Source organism: Amblyomma mixtum, chromosome 3 (assembly GCF_055824585.1).
Source record: "Amblyomma mixtum isolate Tamu chromosome 3, ASM5582458v1, whole genome shotgun sequence".
Classification (NCBI taxonomy): Eukaryota; Metazoa; Arthropoda; class Arachnida; order Ixodida; family Ixodidae; genus Amblyomma; species Amblyomma mixtum.
Window position 1 is genome coordinate 340,941,520 of NC_143014.1, and position 24,722 is coordinate 340,966,241.

At 45.7% G+C, this 24,722-nt stretch overlaps 1 pseudogene across 1 annotated transcript; it reads right to left on the minus strand.

Annotated features, from left to right (window-relative positions):
• Window positions 1–614: 614 nt before the first annotated feature.
• Window positions 615–17,778, minus strand: LOC149356137 (YY1-associated factor 2-like; annotated as a pseudogene). The gene is made up of 4 exons (XR_016289361.1): window positions 17,687–17,778; window positions 5,533–5,653; window positions 4,051–4,343; window positions 615–1,227 (listed from the first exon to the last, which is right to left on the minus strand). The product of XR_016289361.1 is annotated as a YY1-associated factor 2-like (transcript).
• Between the last annotated feature and the right edge of the window lie 6,944 nt (window positions 17,779–24,722).

The window sequence follows — 24,722 nt, forward strand, 5'->3', positions numbered from 1 at the left end:
AAAGATTTCGCCATGATTAGAGGTGCAAGCACTGATTAGTGGAGAGCAAGGAGATGCCCAGCCAGCTGACCCCATGGTTAAACCTTTGCATAGAGAGATAGCTATGCAACACAGCCAAGCTAACAGGGGAACACATTTACGCAGTTGAGAACAGTTTCTTTTCTGCACAAGAAAGACACTAATTTAGACTAATGCTCCATCCTTTTGTACAGCATTTGCCCGTGTTGCACTCACTGGATGACAAAACTCAGTGGTCACTGAGGTAAACTCCATTCAAATAGAAAAGTGCGGATTTCAGTCAATGTGGCAGAGTTACTCTAAGATTCCACATAGCGTTAAACAGAAGTTTTAAAACCAGTTCAAAGGCATCGATAAGACCTTGCCAGTCCTCGTAGATAATGAGGGATCGAATACCTGCATTTTTCTAGCCTTTCATATTGGGGTAGCAACAGCATGGCGATGCCATGTACGAAAAAACTGCTTCAACACTTGCGATGCAGTGACGGTCATGCACTGTCAGCACACACAGTCACCTTGATCACCACAGAACTCATTTTTCCAGTTGGGAGTCATGGCAATCCCTCTCAGCTAGTGCTGGTCAAGCGTGCACACACTGCGGAGATGGGAAACACTGGGAAACCACTCTTATCTGAATATAATTACAGAGTGCACTATTGCCATTTGGCATGATCCATAACCTTCAGCACTGCACGTGCTCTCAGGATGCACCTTCGTGTTGACCAGTGCTGTGCTTCACAGTGACAGGATGTGTTGATGCCCTACGATGACCCCCACGCCCTCCATCAAACCAGTCTAAGCAGAAATGTAACGGCAGTCGGTCAATGTGGGCACAATGATGCCAGCCTCCTCTTTTCAGATAACAATAGCACATAATACCAATCAGCAAGTCCCTGCAAGCATCCCCCTTCTAGCACTTGCGGACTGCGGGTCACTTGAAGCATGACACGTGCACGGCAGTGTGTGTCATTAACTCGAACACTACTCCAACATGCTGTTTGTTCCATTTGTTGAGGTGATGACCAAGGAGTTTTCACGACACAAAAAAGGTCACAGCCACTCCAAAAGTCACTCGCACTAAGTCACTGGAGCAAGTTTTATACGTGAAGCACCACCAAAGCTGGTTGGCTTTGTGTGGTGGGGGGGGCTTGACATGGTGGAGAGTAGCTGAAGAACACACGAGCGGCCGGCAACGTTGTTTGGCAGCACCTGTGTGCATAGTTGAAACACAGTTACAATGCATTAAAAGCAACCGTCTCTGCACTGCTGCGTCCACCATTCAACAACAGTCTTACTCAATGGTGAAAAACCAGCTGCAGCTTGGATGGCAACAGGAAGACCAGACAATAAAAGAATCCCTCTTGCCTCTTACTTGTCGACGTGCTTCTTCCTGGCCACATCTCTCCGTTCCTTATTCAAGTCTACATTAACTCTAACCCTAACCTAACTCTAACATTAACCACCCTATAGCTGCTGTACCTCACATTGTCAAGCACCTCCACATTCCACACGATGTCAGCATAGGTAAAGATTATGTTAATTTCATTTTTATTTCATTTCCCAACCTGGGCTCTTCCATGTCCACTTCCAGTTCTCCTGTTTGCGGAAGGTATTCGTAATCTGTAAATTATCGTCAAAACCCATTTATACCATATAAACGCATCTAAGGTTTATGGTTTATGGGGATTTAATGTTCCAAAGCGACTCAGGCTATGAGGAATGCCATAGTGAAGGGTTCCGGAAATTTAGACCACCTGGGGATCTTTAACGTGCACTGACATCACACAGTACACGGGCCTCTAGAATTTCACCTCCATCAAAATTTGACCACCGTGGCCGGGATTGAATTTGCATCTTTCAGGTCAGCAGCTGAGTGCCATAACTACTTAGCCACCGCGGCGGCAAAAAATGCACCCTGTTTTCCCGAAGGAAATATTAAAAAAAAAAAACCCATGTAAGGGTTGCACGCGCACCCAAACTTCCCCGACCCATACGGAAATAGCTTCCGAAATGCATGCGCCCAGGAGCTTCCAGGTGCCACCCACGGATGGCGCCCAAGACCGTGCATCATTTGCATCATCGTCGACTTTTTTCTCTGCCATGAGCTCCCGCTATCCCAGCATCACCAGCTTCAGCTTTTTGTGGCTGTCAAAGGCATGGGAACTGTGGTAGAGAGGTAGTTCATTTTCATCCACGTATAATGCAAGTGAGGAAGGCTCACTGAAATCCTTTTTTTACACTGCATTTCGCACTTCAGTGATCATGACGATTACTCTTCAGTATCATCGAGCGCATCTGATATCCCACGTTTCTTGAAAGCGTGACCAATGAGCTCCTCGGGATTGCTGGTGCAAGTGTGCGCGATCCAACTTCAGAGCTGTGCAGTCGTCTAGTTGCAGTAACTGCAGGTTCTCACTACCTCATTTTGTACATGCAGCAGCACCTGACGCCGTACTTAGTTTTTGGCAGCTACTATTACCGTATATTTCCACGTGTAGGCTGACTCTGCCTTGCCTGGGCAGCCAAAGAGGGCAAGAAAATGGACATTTACAGTCTTTCCTATAGGATGGTGCAGCTCAAAGCAACAGATGCATAACAATGCAGTCACGAGGTAATCAATGAGAGGTGAATGGAGATCAAAACTGACAAAATGGCCCACTTCCCTGCATTCCACACTCACATACGCCCTGACTGACTAGCCCAATAAGTGGCAATCCGAACTGCCAACGTTTCTGTAGTTTCAGATTTCAGCTTGACAGACAGTGTGGAGATTAAAAGAGGTCTGCTATCTCGCTAACTGCGTGTAAAAGATTTTTTTTTTGCAAAAATCAGGGTAAAAAGTTGGGAGTGCACAAATTACGCGAGTAAATCAGGTAATTATAACTGCCATCACCTCATTATTGCTCAAGAATTCTTAGATGTTGCTAGCTATACCCTTGACTCTGAATCCCACACCTAGTTCTTGCCCATCTGGTAAACTGTGATAGCAGAATGCGTGTGTACTAACGCTGCATATGTCTCGATCATCTATATCCCTAATCTTACTAAATTTGATGATACCTCCATTAATGCCCGCCAGCTCCTTCAACTGCTCTGCTAAGATCGCCTCATTCAGTAACATTTTAGTGTCAAACGTTGCCAGGCTTGGTTTCCAAAGGCAGCCTGCACAGATCCAGAGATTCTGAACGCCAGGGGTTAATTAGTGCATTTCGGTAGGAGGTGGTGGCCATGTACTACACCAGAGTAGTTAATTCCTGTTCTTGTATGAGGACACATTTTCTTGTTCCCTCAGTGAGCCTTTCTAGTGTGGTTGAACATTTAATAGCATAACATCACTGGCTCTCGGCTCTGTTCGCCAGGAACAAGTAAAACCCCCAAGCCTGGTTGTTCAACTTCCTCAAAATTCACATTGTTTTCTTTTTGTTTTGCTGATGGAGAACTGCAGCAGCACCAGGATCAAACCATGGGCCCCACGCACATGAGGCTGGTGGGCATTATCTATGCCACTTCAACATTACCACCTCTGTAAGCATGCTTTCCTGTCTCGCACCATAAAATCAGGAGAAGTGGCCTCCAGTGAGAAGTAAGCCGCCTGCAACACGTTTGCAGTTTTTGTACACAGTTTTCATGTCCACGACAGCTACTGCACTTTCCATACATGGCAAGCTGTAGATATTGACAACGGTACGTGGTTGAGCGTGCCCCATTTGGCTCTTCAGAATTTCGACTTAGTAGCGCAAACACAGAGAGCCACAGGATAACGAAAAAAGAAGCGTCACGACCACCTGTTTCGATGCTGTGTTTCAAGCATTGTTCTATGCTGCGTCATTTTTTTTGTTTGTTTTTTTTAGTCGTCTGTCTGTGCTACTTTATTTGAAAAGTGTGTTCAACCAACTAACTCAGCACCAAATTTTGCTGGCAGTTTCGAGGAACAAGTTTCTTTTCCTGCACATTCTGTACTCTGCAACACAGCAACATAAATGGAACTGCACGGTCAAAAGTCCAAGAATTTTGAAAAGAAGTTTTCCTGACCTGATGGGAGGTCCCTAGTAGCGTCCCTCGATATGCCCATCCGAGTGAGCCCCATCAGCGGAAGAGGAGGCGTCCGAGAACCGCTTTGGCTGGAATTCGGTGATGATGACTGTGACGTTATTGACAGTCACCACCCGCTGCTGGCCCGAGGAGCGGTCGGGCTGGGCTGTGCCGTGGGAGCAGCCGCTGGAGCCACCCCTGGACCGCTAGAGCCCCGGCGGCTGCTTGAGCCCCGGTGGCCACTGCTGGGACCCAGTTGCTGCGCCACCAGCTGCGCATTCAGGCGCGGCTTCCTGCATAGCATCAACATCATCATCATCGTCAGCAGCCTAACTATGTCCACTGCAGGACGAAGGCCCCTCCCATATCCCACCAACAAACCTAGTCTTGTGCAAGCTGCAACCGCCTCATCCCCGAAAACTTGCTTAACCTATTTCCCCCCCTCGCGTTCTCTGCCACCCCTGTTATGCCTGCCTTTTCGTAGAATCCACTCCGCTACCCTAAGGGGCCATCTTCGCTCTACATCGCAGGCCCCGCTTAAGCCCATTTCTTCTCTACGGCAGCTGGGACATCACAGTAAACTGCTGTTTTCTTCCCAGACTGTTAAACATAAGTAAGTTAAGTTCTTTTCCAGAGTAATTTTTAGATCCGTCATACTGCTTTCAGTGTTTAGACCCTGAAACGTCCCAAAGCGACTCAGGCTATGAGGTACGCCGTAGTGAAGGTCTGCGGAAATTTCGAACACCTGGGGTTCTTTAACGTGCACTGACATTGCACAGTACACGGGCATTTAGAAATACACCTCTATCGAAAGACCGTCGCGACCGGGATCAAACACGACTTTTGGGTCTGTAGCCAAGTGCCATAACCACTGAGCCACCGTGGCAGCTAGAAGTAGCGATGGGGTACCGTGTTTTAATCACAGAGAGATCACTCTCACTAACAGAGCTCTAATTGGCTGGAATAGTTCAAAAATGAAATACAGGTTCCGCCACTACCAGCTGATTTCGCAAGTAAATTGCATGCATCAACACTGATTTCTGGGCACTGATCCCAAAGGCTATGCCACAACACCATTCAGTCCAAAATGGTGGCAACCCATTCTTTTTGGTAGGGGCGTCAAGAGTAATCGACTAGTGGGAAGATTTAAAATCCAATCATCTCGCCGATAAGTGCGTCTTCTGTTGCCACACAAACGGCAACACAGCCAGAAAGACCCAAAGAATCAATTTTTACTAACAACAATAACTGTTTGGAGTTGCCCTCAATGCCCTTTTAATGCGACTTTACCGATTCCGCTCTGTTTCTTAAACACTTACTCCACCACTTTGTCATGCTGCCATAATTAGCCAATTTTTCTCTCACCCTTTCTCGTATGAGTGCATTGTTTTATCTCCGCAACCCCCTCAGGAGCATGAGAACGACTGAAACAAGCAAACCAATGAAGAGAGATGGACGAGAAACGGCGTAAGATTTACCCACTTGGTGGATGTCTTGCTTCGAACGTCACACCAAACACTTGAAAGCTTCCACGGTGTTCCGGTACATGCAGACGCTGCAGACCCACACCTGGTCCTCCTTGGACGGTGGCGCCTGCACCAAACTGAAATGCGGCACGGTAAGAGTCTGGCATCTTGCAAACAGCACTCATCATGAAAAGCCACCTCAGTAGTTTGCCCCGTCAATACATACCACTCATCTATCAATGGGCATTGACAAATATAATGAGGAATACCCTACAGAGTAAACTAAAAGCAAAACATTGCAATATATAGCGCCACTTGCGCAACACAATTAATGCTGAAGAATCTGATTTAGCAGTATTTTCCCAAGTCCTTGGCCCTGAAAAAGCTACAAATGCTGTATACGTAACAAAATATAACAACCATTTAACGCCTGAATTAAGATGGAATCAAGGGAAAAAAATCGCCACCTCTGCATTATTTATTTATCTATTTATTTCTACCTCACAGGCCCCAAAGAGCATTGGGTGAGGGGGCATATCGAAAAGGGAATATCTGGAAATAATGAACCATAATAATGGTACAACAGATGTGGCACAAGGCAAATACACGAAAGGAACACGAAGTTGATACAAAAAGGAGTTAAAATAACATCAAACACGAAAATAGAAAGAAAAAAGAGCGAAACACAAACATGTGAAAGAAAGGTAACCAGGGGCAACAGACACAGTGGTAAACCAGAAAACAACGTTCAGAGCCAATGAAACAGTGGTACATTTCGAACAATACTAGGGCAATAAATGTATACATAATGTTTTTTAAACTCTCCAGGATCAGTGAAAGTGATTATACTGCTAGGAAGATCATTCCACAGCTTAATTGCTCTAGGTAATGCAGAAGAATTAAATGACTGGGTTATGCTAGCTAAGAGACTCACATTCAAAAGCAGACATCAAAATTTTTGTTATTGCCACTAAAATTTGAGAAATCGGTATGTTGCCAATTAGGAATTATTTGCATTTGAGCCATTTTGTGCGCCTAGTCCGAGTTGTGTCGCAGACCAAATTGAAGCCTTGAAACCTACTTAAAGGCCCTGTGACAGTTGACGACTTTTCATCCAACAATGTCCACTTATTCTTCCAGCGACAGATGTCAGAAAATGAGACATGGAATTCTTAAACATGCCTGGAAATCTCTCATTCACACTTCCCTTCTCTTCACGCAGTTTCCTTAAAGTGACGTCCAACATTCTGAACAAAAAGCGCTGGCTACTGAGACCATGCTGTCATCAAACTTTATATGCAAGCTCCATGTAGTAATGAGTGTATGGCGTGCAAGTGGTGTGTCATGAATTCGCAACACTGGGTGTTAAAGGTTCATTTGGCTACACCTAGTATGAATGCTGTCATGTCCAACTTTGTGACGCTGTGACGAATGGACTGGTAAATACTCATGTAGTCTACAGTGGCTGTGTGGAGGCCATGTTCCAGAAACACCACCAAAGCACACCACTCGAGGACATGGTTGAAGTACACTGAAAATCCTTCCCCGAAGGTTAGCAAACAGAGGCGGACCAACTCCATATTCCGCACGCTTGACGAAACTCTTCCAATCCTACCAAAGTGAGCTGTGGCTGTGCTCTGCCACTCCATGGTTTGCGTAATATTCTTATAAAAATATGTAAAGCAAAAAACTTTTTTGGCTGTTATTATCAAGAAAGGCTCCCAATAGCATCTCTTTCTACTACACTAGCTGCAATAGTTAATCCAACAGTCAACTACAGTTTACTCAAGAGGCCTGACAACATCAATTGCAACTTTATTCACGACACGACAGCGCACCAAGGATGACGCACTCACGATGGTTAATGTTACAGGCAACTCTCACCTGGGCGGTGTGTTCTGGGCCGCTTGGAACGGACCAATACCTGCCTACCTACCTACCGCCCACCTCACCTGCTACGATGCGACGGACGCCAACTTTGGATGAAGCCTGCTTCTTCGTCAGACAACCCGGCACTACTACATCAGAGCTCGACGCGGCCGGGCCACAGCATAAAAGCCACCCAGCAAGCGTCCACTTCGGGCACGACAGCGCACCAAGGATGACGCACTCACGATGGTTAATGTTACAGGCAACTCTCACCTGGGCGGTGTGTTCTGGGCCGCTTGGAATGGACCAATACCTGCCTACCTACCTACCGCCCACCTCACCTGCTACGATGCGACGGACGCCAACTTTGGATGAAGCCTGCTTCTTCGTCAGACAACCCGGCACTACTACATCAGAGCTCGACGCGGCCGGGCCACAGCATAAAAGCCACCCAGCAAGCGTCCACTTCGGGCACGACAGCGCACCAAGGATGACGCACTCACGATGGTTAATGTTACAGGTTAGTTACCTGAACAATGCGACTTGCGTTAAAAGTAGCAATTACTCTCTTTTTGCGGTGTCGTGCCCCCCAGCGTTGAATGATTTCTTTAAGCGAGTGTTAGCATCTTTGTCGGGTATTTGTTTCACACTGTCTGACATTTTGCTCATGCTCTCGGGTGATGTAGAGTCAAACCCTGGCCCAATGTCAAAAGCTGAGGCTGAAGCATTTGTCGAGGCTCTGGATGCTATCCGTAAGCTAGAAGAAGAACATGCTTCATTACTGGAGGAAATTAAAAACGCAAAGGAAAAGCAGGTAGCAACTGAAAATGAAGTTCGACTGCTGACTGCTAAAGTGGCGGCATTGGAAGCATCCATATCCTCGAGTGGCGCAGCAGAAGACAGGGCAAATGCTGATGCTGAAGCTGTGCTTGGTGTCTCGAAACGTTTGACAGCCATTACGTCAAGATGTGACGACACTGAAAATAGGATGCGGGGCTCCAATCTACTCTTCTTTGGGGTAGATGATGACGAACAGGAAGACTGGGCAATGTCTGAAAATAAAGTAATTAATCTCTGCTGGGGTAAACTGGGTATCGCTACAACTGGCCAACAATTTGAACGAGTTCACAGACTGGGCAAATATGATTCTGAAAAGCAGCGGCCTATTATAGCTAAGCTCACGTATTTTAAGGACAAGGAACGCATCCTATCTTTTGAGTATAAACTGAAAGGAACAAATTTTGCCATTCGTGAAGATTTTTCACTTACAACACGAAAAGCCAGGGCAAAGCTGATTCAGTTCGCAAAAACGCACAAAATGAAATTCAAGCTATCGGTTGACAAGCTACGTATGGATTCACAAACATATGTTTACGACGTCGCTACTGACTCAGTCATCCTGTCTGATCGGTAGCCACTACCCATCTCTTGTGCTCGCAGCTATCAAAAACCTAAACCAGCCGTCGTCTCTTCACCTTTATCAATTTCATTTGCTAACATCAGAAGTATCCTATCAAAGCGCGCTCTTGTCACATCTTTTCTGGAGGACAGTGATCCTGACGTTATCGTATTCACTGAAACGTGGCTGCACCCCGATATCGGTGATCATGAAGTTATTTCAGCCTCCAGTCCATTCAACATATACAGGCGTGATCGCCCGCATAGGCGAGGGGGCGGAGTTCTATTAGGTATAAGGAAATCAGTTGCTTCCTTTGTTATTGATACCGATTCGGATCTCGAAATAATCTGGGCAGCAAGCATGATTTCTTCTAGAAAACTTCTAATAGGTAACTGCTACCGAGCCCCAGATTCTGACAATTCTTTTTTAAATAAACTTCATGACAGCATGGCTAAGGCGTTTCAGCTCTTTCCAGCCGATATCACTTATCTATTTGGGGATTTTAACTTTCCGCAGATTGACTGGACAGAGCTCTCATCCCCTTGTAATGCCTCATTAAGGTTCATAAACATGACTTTAGATTTTAACCTATTTCAAGTAGTTACCAAGCCCACCCGTGGCTCCAATATACTCGATCTCATCTTTACAACAGCCCCTGAAACAGTCGGTAACATTTCATACTTAGACGGATTTAGTGACCATGATTTGCTTCAAGTGACTATTAACATTCCGCTTCCCTTCACTGGAGTCACAAGAAAGCAAATTCGCGATTACAACAGAGCTGATTATGCCCTTATTAACACCGAACTCGAAGAGTTTGCCGACAAAACACTACTGCCTTTCTTTCAAGATAGGTCAATCAATGATAATTGGATTCTCTTCCGAGAAAAGCTGTCAGAATTAGTAGCCAAATACGTCCCGCTCATCACTATAACTAATGATAAATCCAACCCTTGGTTCACGAAACTCCATCACAGAATGAGAAATAAGAAAAAACGGCTGTACAAAAATGCAAAGGGCGTGAGTTCTCCAAGTGCTTGGAATAAATACAAAAACTATCTAAACACTTACTGCTCTGCTATTTGCGATGCTAAAGATAAATATTATTCACAAGACCTTCCAGCACTGCTCAAGAACAATCCCAGCAAGTTCTGGAAGGTAATAGGTCGGCGTAACATTAGTAACGATATTTCAATACATGACAACAACAACATTCCCTACTCTGATGCTGACAGCGCAACTGCATTTAACTCATTTTTCACATCTGTATTCACTAGAGAAGATAGTTCCTACATTCCTTGCGTGCCCGATTTTGACTACCCATACATGGCTCCGATTGATATTACTCTCGAAGGCATAACCCGATTGATCACTAACCTGAAAGTGTCTTCTTCATGTGGCGTCGATGAAATTAATTCCAAAATATTAAAGAACACCCTATCCGCGTCTAGTAACATCTTACTTCATATCTTTCGCCAGTCATTATTAACAGGCATGCTTCCGAATGACTGGAAAATAGCAAAAGTGGTACCAGTTTACAAAAGTGGCAATAAACATGCGCGTGAAAACTATCGCCCAATTTCTCTAACATGTATCTGCTGCAAGATGCTCGAGCACATTATTGCGTCTCATATTTACGGTCACTTGGAATCTGTTCATTTCTTTTTCCCCAATCAGCATGGCTTTAGGAAAGGCTTTTCATGTGAATCACAGTTATTCGAATTCACTACTGACCTTCATTCGAACATGAACAACAACTTACAATCTGATTGTGCATTCCTCGATTTCGCAAAAGCATTTGATCGTGTCGCTCACTGTCGCTTAATATCTAAGCTTTCGGCGCTCAAACTAGATGCCCTAACTTTGTCATGGCTCCGTAATTTTCTTTCGAATCGGCAACAGTTCACAGTCATTAATAATCACTTATCTCCTCTTTCTGATGTTACGTCAGGTGTGCCACAAGGGAGCGTCCTTGGTCCCTTACTTTTCTTAATTTACATAAATGACCTGCCGTGCAACATTTCATCCCGCATACGAATATTTGCTGACGATTGTATTGTATACCGATCCATAAAGAGTACTGACGACCACATTTCACTTCAAAGTGACCTGGATTTAATTCATGATTGGTGTAGAACATGGCTAATGACCCTAAATGTTTCCAAGTGTAAAATAATCTCTTTTTCTCGAAAATCGGCAAACTCTTACTTCCCTTACCACATTAATAACAACATATTAGGTCGGGCTACTCAATACAAATACTTAGGCGTTCACTTCTCACCGAACCTTTCTTGGACTGCTCACATAACCACCATTGCTGCCAATGCTTCACGATCATTAGGTTTCCTGCGCCGCAACTTACAAAACACTACTGCTAATGTGCGTAAACAAGCCTATATAACTTTTGTTAGATCTCAGCTCGAGTATGCGTCTTCCATCTGGTCTCCTCACCAAAAGTACTTAATTGACATGCTAGAAGCAATCCAAAATAGGGCTAGTCGATTTATTTCACGAAATTATAGTTTTCAATCAAGCGTTACCCAAATGAAGCTGGAACTTTCTCTCCTTCCATTAAGAACTCGTCGAGACATAGCCCTTTTATCTCTGTTTCACAAATTAATCCATGCCACTCAGTCACCTTTATCGCACCTGCAACGACCCTCTTATTCATCAACCAGATCGCACAATAACCTCAACTACATGCGCATTTATGGCAGTACTCACGCCTTTAACTTTTCTCCGCTCCCACGTGCTATATGTCTATGGAACGATCTTCCAAACTGCATTGCATCGCAGCACAACCACGGCACGTTTCATAATCATCTGGTCAAACATTATATAGATAACACCTAGCACGTTTTCTTTGCCCGAGTCATGCCTGTTTTTTTGTTTTTTTTTTTTGTTTTTTTTTGTCACACCCTGTTTATCAGCCCATTCGCCTTCCTGTGTATTTGCTCATGTTCTTTTTTTCCCGTTACTATTATGTCGTATTTATATTCTATTTTTTATTTAATGTTTTTCTGCATGTATTTTGTACTGTCGTGATAATTTGTAATCAGCTTTTAGAATGTAACAGTGTTTGTTTCTACGCATTTTTGGTTTCTTCTAGCTACTGTTGCACATATATATTGCTCCCCCCTTACTCAATGCCTCCCTGGAGGCCTGTAAGGTACCTGTAAATAAATAAATAAATAAATAAATAAAAGTTTTTGCGTGAAACTGAGTGCATGAAGAAGAGCTGGATTGTTTGCCACAAGGAAAGTGACGCAGGTTATTGCGAGCTGTTCAACACAATCATTCACATGCATCCATAAGTGAAGCTCATTCACGGGCACCTGTTAACCCTAGAGTAAGGGGTCCTGCAACGACTAAACACTAGTAACTGTGCACACACAAGCACCACCTACTATTCACCGTGCAAGGGGCAGTACGGAATTTTGGTATTAAAGGTGATGCAATGATCAAAACTGGAGCCATGGTATATGGATAAGAGTGACTCTAAAGAAACTTTTAAAGGGGCTGCAAAGCACTGCTTGGGGGGATACCGGCTATACTTCAGGTGGATTCTTTATGTCGCACAGATGCAGACTCAAAAAAGAATTATAGGAATCGATGCACAGGAACGGGAGTTATTCAATGAAGAAATTTCAAAATACGAACAAACAAAACGCTGCCCTCAACTCGATTTTGGCGCAGCTTCCCACTCCTATTTCGCTCTCCCAAGGATGGCTGGCGCAACCAATCAAAACAGCCTGCCAGAGCACGTCGCGGAAGTTTTCACTCAATGGTTGCCTGCTCCCTGTAACATGTTCTTGCTATAAGACTGGCAGCGTTGTTTCCATGGTTACAGAGTCATTCCCTTGTTTACAACAATCACGTGGATGCCCAGCTGGCACAGCCATGCTTCATCGTCACATCACCAGTGCAGAAGGGACTACTGAACAATGGCCTTTCCAAATTTATCCGAGCGCGAGATAATGCGACGCAGTGACAATCTGTGCGTCATTCCCTATAGGGATATGCCGAGAGACAACGATGAGACCCGCGCTAGCCAGACATTGAGCCCTCCATGCGACGTCAACGGCACCGATTGTCCAACCACGCCACCGCCGCCTGGTGGTCTTCTACAAGCTGACGATGAGTGCTGGTAAATGTGAAACGAATGGCTTTTTTCTTTGAGTCCTTCCTTGGGATCGAAACGAATGCTTGTGGAATGCAGTGGCTCAATCAGATCGATTCTGCTAAGCTGTTCTCAATAGGTATGCATGCCCCGCGAACTTGTACGAGGATGGACGGAGGTAGCGCTTGGAAAATTGATGTGCTGTGGCCACCCTCATACTCTGAAATGTTCCGATAGAGCCACTGTGATAACATACGTTCATTTTTAATCCAGAAAGTGAACACGTTTGGAGGAAAACACTACACTGTGAACATCAAGAAAATGCTACTGCATCCAGGTGTACATACGGCCACTGCAAATGGCAGCAGAACCGCTGTGCTGCCGAGACATCGCGCAGTGTGTAGCCCTGTTGGACGGCTGCATCTGCGAGGATGAGTACTTCATCACTCCCTGTTTGGACACAGAGGCACTGAGAGTCGCATATGGTGACCTTATTGAGAGGGGCCAGGAGCCAGACATGGATATCCACAAGTAGGTATTTCCCATGCCAGCGTATTACACATTTTCTTTTGTAATGAGGCCTCGTAACAGAGAAAGTATGGCGGTACCACATTTGCTTGAAAAGCGAGCGCTGTGCACCAGAAGCAGACTGAACAGGTTTTCACCACATTTGATGGGGCTTGATCACAGGCCGGACATTCGCCTTACCTTTTTAACGCCTAGCTGTTGCTTCGACATACAATGTCAGTTACCCGTCGCTGGCTGGTCAGGGCGAGCCGCAAGCTGGACAGTAAACATGCAAAAGTTGGCAGCTTCTGCAACTTTATAGGCCTGCTATTTGTGCATGCCAAAGCAGACAGTGTTTCATGGGTTTCACTGATGGAGTTTATTCATTTATAATCATTGCGTGCGTACATGTACAAAACACCACCATTACTGTACAACGAATGTTCTATTGTAGCCACTTCAGTAACGAATTGCATTCTTGTTGGAATAAAACTTTCAAGATTTCATATTTTTGTAGGGAACATCCCTGAGAGCACTGAAGAGAATTAAACCCTCCCAGATGATTAATTGCATGATTTTTGTCCACTGTTAAATTTCTATGTCATCACTGTAAAGTGTTTCCAGAATGTCAGTTGTACTTCTTTTGACTCAATTGTCTAAAAATCATTATGTGAAAAATTCAGCCATTTTAGGGCTCTTGAAAATGCTCATCGATGCAAAATAAGTGAATAGATACACGCACATTCCAGAGCCACACCAGCATTTATGGGAAATGTAAAGCTGACCATCTTGAAAACAGCCTTCTGCACATTCATATTGCATGCCTGGCTTCAAGTGGTTGTGCGTGCCTTATCGCAACAGGTTTAAAATATAACCTCCAGCCATTTGTGGCACATTGTGTCGCAGCAGTGACTAAAGCCAATGCGAAACAGGCGTACACATTTGTGCATGCTGTAACTGAAACGTCTAGAACGAAATTCCAACATATTTTAAGAGTATTCTTCAACAGCTATGGAGATAATTCATGGTGGCACACTTTTGTCAATAGACTCGATGCTAGACATTTTAGTCATACCACTATGCACAAGATCTCAATAAATGCAGAGATCACAATATGACACGTCTTTTCTCTTTTTATTCCAGAAGATACTAATAGATTACACTGAAGTTACTTAGTTACTAAGTGTTTACGCTTTTCAGATTAATGAGACCAATTAAGAGTTCCCTGCTTTTTAGCGGTGTTAGAAGCCAGTCTCAGTGTCCATTTTGGGAAGCCTCTTCTTGTGCCCATGGCACTTTGGGAAACAGTTTCTGTGTTTCAATGCCTGGCCATAAAAATAAAATTCTGACAGGAAGGTGAAAGTTCTTCTTGCATAGCATTACTTTCTTTTTTATCATGTCCACCTGTTTAATGTCAACAGCGCACCAGAGGAAAAGAAAGGTTTGCCTTCTTGACGTGCTCCAGGTACAACACCTACTTCTTGATGCAGAGCCTACTGAAGCTAAAAACACATGATTCAAGGCAGCAGTCAAACTCTTAGTTGCAATGGCAACGGCTAAGAATGACTCCAGCATGTTAAAGCTAGCACAGCACATGGCTGAAGTGCAGCTTGTTCCTACTGCTAAGGGAGCACAGGTAAAGCAGACAATAGACCTTATGCAAAATTGCTGCCATCTATCGGAGAAAAGAAGAACCAGGGGAAAGCGGCCATGTTGGAGGATGAGTGAAGCTCGTTTCGCCTCTGCTCTGGATTTAGGCACGACTTGCAATAGCTTCCTTACGGCTGTGCTGGCTCGAAAGTCTTATTTTCTCTCACTTGAGCCTGTAGACATGACTGAATGGTCAGTCGACCTGTCTCTGCTGCACAAGTTTACAAGTGACTTCGCAGACACTTAATACGCGGTCAAAAAACTTTCCGAACGCCATCGGATATGGAGCTACAAGTTTTTTACGGAGTCCTACGTCAGTCTGCCGACGCCAAAGACCAAGAAATGTACGAGCCAAATAGAATTTTCGTTTGCGGCTAAAATGTGCGCATTTCGGTCTAATATGAGTCAGTTTTATTCGGTTCGATACTTTTTGCGAACGGGCGTGCCGCTTGAATGGCTGTTGTTGTGGTAGTGTTCTCTGTGTGTTGCGTCAGCGCTGAAAGCAAACGACAGTAAACCTCATGCTCATGTTGGTAGCCTAGAAAAGTTCATGCAGCATTTGTTTGTTTGCCCTAGTGCTTAAAGTTGCTTCGTGCGGCGAGCGGCCAGTTCCTAGTGGTGAGCAGCCTTGCGAAGAGCCTCGGAGTGGTGTGCTGCATGATAAATGAAGTGAATCCTTGCTAGTGTTTCCGTCGAAACAAATATTCGCACTAAAACTAACGTGTGCAATCGCTGCGGCGGATAACGCTAGGAGCGACGGTTCACACAAAGCGCGACCCGTACCACTGAACAGCTGATCACGATTACTCTCTTGCAAAGCCGATAATCGCTGCACTTCACGGGCAATCGCAGGAGAAAGACAGCTTTTGTGTGATATTTTCTTCGTGTCTACAAAGCTTAATTCTAATTTCATTGGCTGCATGGAGATAACGAAATGCGTTGCGCGATGCCTCGACATGTAGCGACGGTTCTGCAACATTGGTGCCGTGGATGTCGGGGATCGCAGTCCAAAAATAGAAATGCACTCAAATCAAGCGCTTTTTTCTCTGGGCGTCTTTGTGACCCGTACAGCAAGGCACTGAGCAATACGTGGGCACCTTGAGGACTGTGAAACTCGAGCGCGCGCGACGCGCGTGTACCGGTACGTGCTGTGAATCCGGCGGCTATCCTCCAACATGGCGGATCATGTGCGGCGACCACTAGATGGCAGTGCATTTCGCATAAGGTCTATAAGTTGTTGGTGTGAAGCCACTACATGAAGGCCTGCCAGCATGCCAAATCCCAGTGCAACACATGCTGCAAGATTAGGCATCTGGTAGGGGTATATCACTGAACCAAGGCCACTGACAGAGATGAACAACATTGCAAGAAAGCAGAAAAAGCAAAAACACACAAAGCAACCCATAAACAGTGTTATGAATAGTGTCACGTAATGGTGACGGCAGTCAGAAAAACAGCGGAAAGGGCTTCAAAAAAGAAGCTGGTTATTGGGAACACCTGCGCCCACAAAGAACTGAATGACTTGGCGGCGGCATACCAACAAGCATGTTCGGCTGTCAAACAGAATGCCCGCCGCTCTCGGCTATGCTCAATTCAAAGCTGGCAGCGAACTTTCGACTCCTTCGTAAAGAAGCATCGACCTGGTGCTTTACAACGAAAATAAATATGGGCAAAAATAAACACTGAGAGTGCAAAAAACAATCACTGAAAATGCAAGCACAGTGTCTATTAAGGCGTCTTTATTGCCTTTAATGCATTAAAGTGTCTTTTAATGCATTAAAGTGTCTTTAATGCCTCATCGTTGTAAGCAGGAGTTGTCGACAGAAATGTCACGCTTTTCAATTGGTTAAATTGGTCGTGACGTCACAGTGCACAAATTTAAAACGGGGCCAATTGTACTGTACTTTGGCTAGTAACCATGTAACCAATTAAAGGGATGGTACAGTGATGCTCCAAGTAAGTGAGATTGAATTTAGTTAATTAATTAGGGATGGTACAGGTAAAGTGATGCTCCAAGTAAGTGGGATTGAATTTAGTTAATTAATCACTTAACTAATTAGCTGAATTAACCTTTCTAGTCAGACCAGATGATTAAATAAAACCGAGTAGGAAATTGGGTCAGTTGGGGAATCGAACCAGGGTCTCCGGAGTGCGAGACGAGCACACTAACAACCACTCGGCCATGCCAGCTCGATGGTTTGGAATGAACAAAGGCATCTCTGGGGAATACGGCATCTGCGTTCATGCCCATCTTCCTTCCTTCCCTTACGGCGAAGTTCACGTGTCCACCGAGATATGCAAGACAGATACATTTCCTTTCCTCAAAAACCAATTTACCGACGAGAAAGGCGTAGAGCCAAACGGGCAATGGGGCTCTGTGGACTCCCTGGCAGCGTTGCAAGACACTGTTGCGTTCCACTTTTAGAGGCGAAGCTTAACACCTTAACCACACATCAGTGACACAAGCAGCAACACCGCGCTTAAGGCTTTCGCCTCACCCCACTTTAAGTCAACAAAGTGCCCCCCTGATTTTTAGCATGCATAATAGGGCATTATGCACACAACATGTACAATTTCTGGGTGTGCATGGCACCACTGAGTTGCTGTTGTCCTGTAGGGGGCTACTTCACAGTCAAGCTCTCCAAGTCAATGACCTTGTGCGAGCTGAAGTAGGGGCACAAAAGCTTTGAACTCAGCCTGTGGCGGCGAATGGGCATCTCTACCCATGCACGGTCACCCGGCTTATATTCAGCATGGCATTGGCGTAGATGGTAGTGTTGGGCGTTGGTGCGCTGTTTATCTTTAATGTGCAAGCTGGCCAGTCGTCGTGCCTCTTCTGCGTGTTGTAGGCAGGTGGCAATGCCGACCTTGTCTTCTTTGACAACATGTGGCAGCATGGCGTCTAGCGTGGTCGTGGCCTCCCTGCCATGGACGAGCCTAAAAGGCGTCATCTGGGTGGTCTCTCGCACTGCAGTGTCGTAAACGAAGAGGATGTAAGGCAGGATGATATGCCAAGTCTTGTGTTCAGCACTGACATACATGGCGAGCATGTCAGTAATGGTTTTGTTCCGACGTTCCGTATGTCCGTTGGTCTGCAGACGGTATGCAGGTGTCCTCCGGTGGCTTGTTTGATAGTAGTGCAGGATGGCTTGCGTCAGCTGCGCCATGAATGCTGTTCCTCTGTCCGTAATGAGCACTTTGAGGGTGCTGTGTCAGAGAAAGATGCATTCCACGCAAAATTGGCGACCTCTGGCGCTGTTCCCTTCAGCAGTGCTTTTGACTCGGAGTAGCGGTTCAGCTAGTCTGTTGCTACAATGCTCCACTTTGTTGACTTCGAGAAAAGGCCAAGTAGGTCCATGCCGATCTGTTGGAAAGGTCTTGACGGAGGTTCAGTAAGGTTCAGGAATCCTGCTGGTCAGGAGGGAGGAGCCTGCATCGCTGACAATCTCGGCAGGTTTCCACATAACGTGCAACAACGCCAGATAGTTGGAGCCAGTAATACTTGTGTTGAATGCTGTGGATGGTGTGAGAAAACCCAAGATGTCCAGCTGTTGGCTCGTCGTGTAAAGTGGGTAGAATTTCTTCGCGAAGTTTTCCAGGTACAACAAAGGGGTAAGCTGCTTTGTTCAGTGCACAATTCCTCACAAGGACAGCATTCTGTACATAAAACAACGACAGTCCTTGCTTGAATGAGGTTGGGGGTGAAGAAACCTTGCCTTCCAAGTGCTCTATGAGGCGTTGGAGATCAGGGTTCGCACGCTGCTGCTCTGCAAAAGAGCTAGAGCTTATAGGTCTTAGGAACGCATCGATGTCTTCTTTTTGTGGTGCATCTATGGGCAATCGGCATCACAGTGCTCGCATCCGGACATGTAAACAACGGCGACGTCAAACTCTTGGAGTCGTAAGCTCCATTGAGTGAGGTGGCAAGACGGGTGCTTCTAGTTGGCGAGCCAGCACACCACGTGATGATCAGCCACAACTTTGAAAAGCTTGCCATACAAGTACGGGCAGAATTTCGACACGGCCCATACTATCCCAAGGCACTCCTTCTGAATCATAGAATAGTTAGTTTCTGCCTTTCACAAAGAGCGGCTGACGTAAGCTATTACTCTCTCGCAGCCTTGCTGCTTCTCAACGAGAACAGTGCCTAGCCCCACACTGCTTGCGGCTGTATGTATTTGGGTTTCGGCACAGTTCCACTGCATTATAAATGACACTTTTGGTGGCTTGGAGTACTATGAAATTCGATACGAGCCATATAAGACCAAAAGAAAGTTTGCTGCGAAAGCAGTAATCCCTGACTAAAAGGAAAGCAGCAGCTGTAGGAAATTCTCCAGGTTGTCGGGTGACATTGCTGGGACACATGAATGCAGGGCTTCAAACAAAACGTGCAGAAAGTCGGACACACCCCAATTTTTCAGCTTCTCATTTTGTGCAGTGCAATCCCACAGAACTGTAATGTATCGCGCAATTTAGAGAGGGTACCATAAACCAGGTGGAGAGCGACTTTGCCAGCCACGCAACTGAAAACCCAAAGACATGGTACTAGGAAACCTGGAGCAGCCAGGGAGAGACGGATATATACCACGATCAAGTTTGTATGAATGCGGGTGCAATGAAATAAACGAGCTGAACCTAACACAGTGTTGTTATTTTGGGCTGATCACGAAGACGCTACAAACTGGCGATGGGGATGGGATACTGAAAGTGACCTCGCAACGATGCAGCAGAGTGCCGGCACTGCATATAAAAAGAGAACAGACAGGGTGTTGGGTAACGTCCAAGGGAGAACAAAGGAGTCGCTGCTCCTCATGTCAGACCAGAATGAATGTTCCACGTATTGCTGCTTGTGACCCACAAACAGACCCCACGCTAGTATCACAGCATTGGACGCAATGGCATGCCAGATTTGAAGACTATCTGGCAGTGGCCAACATCACTGACGACACTATAAAGAAAGCGATGTTATTGCATTTTGCAGGAGAAGTTGCCTACATCTTCCCAACGCTCCCAGACACTGGGGTTTCATATGATACTGAGGTTTAAAAACTAGAGAACCATTTTGAATTGAAGAACACGGTCTTTCAGTGACATGTTCCGTCAAGTGAAATGAGAAGAAACTGAAACCATCAATCGGTTCCATGTACCTGTACGAGACCTGGCTGCTATATAAGAATTCGGCACCGTGTACAAAGAATTCCCATGACAAACCATAGAAGGAACCACATAGTGATATTAAGTAGAATCTCACTTCAAGAGCAAGACATCAGGCTTGACTGCTTACTAAGCAAGGGACGCAGCCTTGAGAATGCTGAAAGACAAGCTGCCGATATAAACAAAATATAGCGACAGTGTCAGTCATCACGTTAGTCCCAAAGAAGACGCAGCCCAATCACCAGCAGAAAAAGAAAGAAAACGCACTAATCAAGACGTGCTCGTGCTATGGAGGACAGTGGCCACATGCAGGCGGCAAAAAGAAATGTTTGACTTGGGGATCCACCTTCCACAACTGCAACAAGAAAAATCATTTTGCTTGACTGTGGAGATCATGGATAGAAACTCGAGTGTGAAGACCTCCTGAAGAACTATACTGCATAAACGGCAAGTCCAAGATTACCGCTACAGTAGTAGAAATCAACAAAGTGAAAACAGAATTTTGACTTTGACGTGAAAACGAAATCGATGTGATCAGAGAAAAGGCATGGAAGGGACCGTCTGAGCACACCCCTGAAGGAAACAAGCATACGCCTCATGCCGTACGGACAGAATGCAGCCCTTCAGGTGTTAGCAGTATTCACAGCTAAGATGAAAGCCCGAGAGAAGGGCGTCGAGACAAACATCTATGGCATCAAAGGGGAACACGCATTACTACTCAGCTTTGAAGTAGTCAGTGACCTAGGTCTCATACAAATCCTAAATGAGGTTACGAGCAATACCAAAGTAAACCCTGCAAAAGAATTTCCAAACCTCTTTGAGGGATTGGGAAAATTTCCAAGTAAAGCTTCAAATCAAGGAAGGCATCAGACCACTACCTCGCCCACACAGAAGAATCCCATTCAAATTGTGAAAGGAAGTGGAGAAAAAGCTCTAAAGAATATAACTCCACATAACTGAGGTAGCAACAGGAGCGACACCATGGGTTTCTCCAATAGGGGTTGTCCCAAAATGAAGTGATCCAAGTGCAGTTAAGACGTGCGTGGATATGTGGGAGGCAAATGTTGCCATTAGACGAGAAAGACAAGTCATGCAGACGATGGAAGACATCATCGGTATCCTCAAAAGAGCAGAGTTTTTCTCGAAGCTGGACCTGAATGAGGGTTACCGTCAGCTAGAGCTTGACGAGACACTACAATAGATAGCCACATTTGCCATGCACTGCAGATTCAGAAGATGCAAGAGACATCAGTTTGGAGTAAATGCAGCAGCAGAAATTTTCTGAGACACAATTGACAATTTCTTCCCAATGAAGAGGGGATAATCAACGTAAGTAATGATGTTTTAATGTTTGGATGCCCTCTCGAAGAGCACAACCACCAGCTTTGCCTTGTGCTACAAACACTGCAAGAGACCAGACTTACCCTGAACATTAAGAAGTGCGTGATTGGGACAAGAGTAAAGTTCTTCAGACAAGTATTCCCCAAATTAGGTGACGTAGCAAATTGTGACAATGTGGAGGCAGTCAAGCACATGACTCGTCCAAAGACTCCCTCAGAAGTTTGAAGCTTGTTGGGGATGATTTAACTACAGCAGTCGATTCATCCTCACACTTGGCTCAGACTGTCAAACCGCTTCACGCACTTACTCGAGAAAAGAACCCATTAAAATGGACAAGACAAGACAACTTCTATAATGTTAACAAAGAATTGGCTGCCCGCCACTTGATCGACTACTACGATGACAGTAAAGAAACCTGCCTCATCACAGATGCAGGACCAGCAGCGATAGGTGCAGTGCTGTCACAAGAAAGGAATGGAGAAAAGCCATACATCACCGCATGCTATAGTAGAGAACTGACTCCTAAAGAGAGGCACTATCCCCAAACAGACAAGGAAGTGCTGGCGATAGTATAAGCAGCAAAACATTTCAGAGTGTGCCAGGCTGGAGGAAGCTTTGTAATTGGGACTGACTACAAACTGCTCGTCTCCATCCTTCATAACTTGAGTGCAGAACTGTTGGCCAGATTACAGTGTCTAAACCTAAGGCTCCAACAGTATGACTGCAAAGTGAAACACATATCAGAAAAAGAGAGCCCAGCAGACTATCTATCAAGACATGCAAAAGATGCCAGCCCGGAAACCATAGAAGGTAAAGCCAACTGAGAATATCCACTATGAGTCAATATGTCAGCAGTACCCAAAACCATGACAATGCCTACGAGGATTATTCACTGATGCAGCAGCTAAAGAGGGCCATCCAGAAAGAAAAAAAGAAGACATCGGACAAAATGTAGCAAAGACTTCTTTGAAGCTTTGTCCTGATTTGTGAAGAACTTACCATCACTGACAATACAGTAAAAGCTCGTTAATTCGAACTTCAAGGGACCGGGAAAAATGTTCGAATTATCCGATGTTCGAATTATCGAATCACCTCGAAAAACTGACAAGAACCATTTGCATTATGGTACATGTACCGTATTTACTCGCGTAACAAAACCACTCGCATAATGAACTCCCCTCCCCTTTCCCCCCTTCCGATTTTTGCGCCCCAAGAAATAAAAAAAAAGCGTCAGTCGTTAACGCTTCTTTCCGTTTCGCACGGTCACTGTCCACAGCGCATTTCTTGGCGGCGCGCGCCAAGATGCTGCGCAGCGATGATAACTCATGGTGTGTCTACTTTTGTACTTTTGACGTTAGCTCTAGCAAGGAGGGAAGCGAACTTGGCAGAGTGCCAACGCTTGTCCGGTTGTGCAAGCCTCGCTTTCAGTACGTTCGCCTTATCGTACCATGGGCGATTGGGCGTCTACTGCCACTCGATCATTGGAACGTGCAGCAAACGGCTTTGGCAGCGAACAATGCTAAAAGGTGGCGTCACGGTCACGGCTGACCGCGTGCTTTCGTTGGCGGCCCATCCTTCCATTGGGGGAAGGATGGACACTCGCAAAGAAAAAAAAGTTTTTCGCACGTAATTGGTAGCGCCCGTCCGAAGTCATAGCCTTTCACGGGCGTTGGCTGGGACCATGCCGACAGAACTTTAGCGCATTTCCGAATTAACAGGGCTCGAATTAATGAGTATTTAGTTTTCGGAGGTTGTGCGGAAAAGAGGACAGGCAGCCGCCTCCGCGGCCACCAACCCCTCCCTACCCTCCGGCGCAGCCGGCCGCCACGCTGCACCGGTGATGGCGCCATTTAGGCTTTGCCCACTCTTCCATGGTTTTATCTGGTTCCATCTTCTGTCCTCGTTTAGGACGTGCACAGCCTCTAACTATACGGAGGTGCTTTTTTTTTCTTTTTTTGGCCACGTGCTGTGTGCCAAGCCACCCAGGCCCAGACACGGCGGCGCATAGTTCGAATTATCCGTAGCACAACCGACTCGCTTTCGAATTAACGGGCTTTTTTATACACAGATCTCTATGGAGCTTGGCGGGACCAAGTAGTGTAGTTCGAATTATTCGGAAGTTCGAATTATCGAGGTTTGAATTAACGAGCTTTCACTGTAATGAAACTTCATGCCTGGGCAATAGAAATTGTGCACAGAGGGCACTTGGGAACTGTAAAAACAAAGCAGCTCATTGGAGAAAAGAATCGGTTTCCTGGACTGGACAAGAAAGTAGAAGCTGCCATAGAGAACTCCTTTGCGTGCCAGAGCACTAACTCAGCAGAGAGACCACCGCCGCTGAACATGACGGACCTCCCAACAGTACCCTCGCAGGCATTAGCAGCAGACTCTGCAGGTCTCTCTCTAGATGGAACTTACTCTAATGATAAAGATTCATTGGCTGATCCTGGCATGTACCTGTATGAGTGGCAATCCCAATAACCAGTCACTTGTAAGTCAGGGCTGCGTTTCGTCCTTTGTACTTATCATGTACATCTTGGTTATGGTACACGAATATTCCAGATTTCCTATGGTTGCTGCAATTCCATCGTTGCACATCCAAGAAGTAACATCCAAAATGCTGAAAATACAGTGGAACCTCGATTATACGTCCCCCGGTCATGCGACGACCCGCATTTTACGACGAATTTGTGCGGTCCCGGCAAAACCCCCATAGAGACAATGCATTAAAAACCTTGGTTATACGACGCAAATTTTAGAAGGACCCCGATTCGTACGACGGCTAGCTTGTACCGTCCGTCAAAAAAGGTCGTCAGCAAACGCAGGCCGGGATGTACCGTATTTTCGCGATTCTAAGCACCCCCCCCCCCCTATTTTCGGCAAAAAATTTCTGAAAAAAAAAAACTTTGCATGTGAATCTAAGCACCCCCGTTTTTGCGCAGAAGAGAGCGTTGCCGAGGCCGCCAAGTGCACTTGCTCTCTTTTTCGTCGAGCCTGTGCAGTCGGAGTCCCAAGGAGGCGCGGCCTGCGTGTTGTTGTTGTGACTGAGAGAAGGATGAAAAGGAAAGCGCACGGGCCCGCCTACTGGCGTGAGCCAAGCCACCACCGCTGCCGAGGAGAGTTAAAAGATCAGAGGAAAGATAAAGAGAAAAGATAAGACGTGGTC